A 1,209-nucleotide genomic window follows, 5' to 3' on the forward strand; every position below is an offset into this window, starting at 1 on the left:
AACCAAAAGGCCCACAAGTCATGTATGACCTGCACTGAGGATGGAGTACTCCCTTCATAAGGATCCTCACTGGCTATCCACACCTAGTCTGCAAAGCAGCAGGGGGTCTGTTGGGCAGTCTGTCTGAGTCATTCTGACCCCCTCTTCCCCTCCTCATGTGCAAGTAAGGACTGGACAGGAGCCCATGACTTGGAAAGAATGCTGTTTGGACAGAAAACAACAACCCTTGGTTGTTATTTGGTATATGTGAAACGGAGCAGATATGGATTTCCAAGAGGTCCCAAATATATTCTGAGAACCCCAATTCACACCGAATGTCAAATGGTGCCACAAGTCCTACGTAAATCAAGGGCCATTGGTCGAAGCTTTCCAGTATGCACTAGTAGAAATGAGAGTCTGTAAAAAGTGATGTCAGAAGCACCAATTGAGAGATTTTAGATTTTTGTAATGATGTGTCTGTGACAATGCAATTTCTGTAGAAGTGTGCTAATAAATCTCTCAACCCGCCAGCCTTAAGCAGTAAGAACCAAGTTATTTATTTTATTCATATATTCCATGTTAGCCACCTTCTTGGTCCTCTGTAACAACCAACAGGCTCCCCTGTCCTTTTCCCAGGTCTATTCATGTATATTTGAGTGAATGTAAAGAGCGATATGGGGGTTGGTAATTTTGATGTCAATAACACATGAAAATTGGTCTGGAAGTTACATTTAGGAGACCACAGACTGCCGATTGTAGAGTCTTCTCCACCTAAACCCCAAAACCAAATGCATCTCGGTTAATACTGGGCAGTAGGTCTAGACCACCAGGACTTGCTGGTCGAGCTTGGAACTTTTACTAGGGTTTAGTTTGAAGCTGCAACAAGAAACATTCTTTAAAAAGCAGAAACCTTGGATGAGGAGCGGTGGTTTGTGGTTTCTCTTATCTTTGAACATGAGTCTGGTGTCTGTGGTCAGGTTTTTGTACAGCCTCCTCTACATGTTGCACCACTGTGTTTCTAGAGCGCAGTAGTAAAGGCCTGAGTCTGCCAGGGTTGCTGTTTCTATCTGCAGCTCAGTCGATGTGTCTGTTGTTACTGATCTGTAACGATCGTTGGGAACGTACGACTCCTTACTTTGGTTCTTTGCTCCTTTCCACAGCAGGAACTGAGGAGCCTCAACATCAGAAACTTGTTTATACCAGTGAAGGTTGGGATTGACGGAACCCGTC

This window comes from Poecilia latipinna, unplaced genomic scaffold (genome assembly GCF_001443285.1).
Source record: "Poecilia latipinna isolate Pla-1442-1.1 unplaced genomic scaffold, P_latipinna-1.0 Scaffold1287, whole genome shotgun sequence".
In the NCBI taxonomy this organism is placed as follows: domain Eukaryota; kingdom Metazoa; phylum Chordata; class Actinopteri; order Cyprinodontiformes; family Poeciliidae; genus Poecilia; species Poecilia latipinna.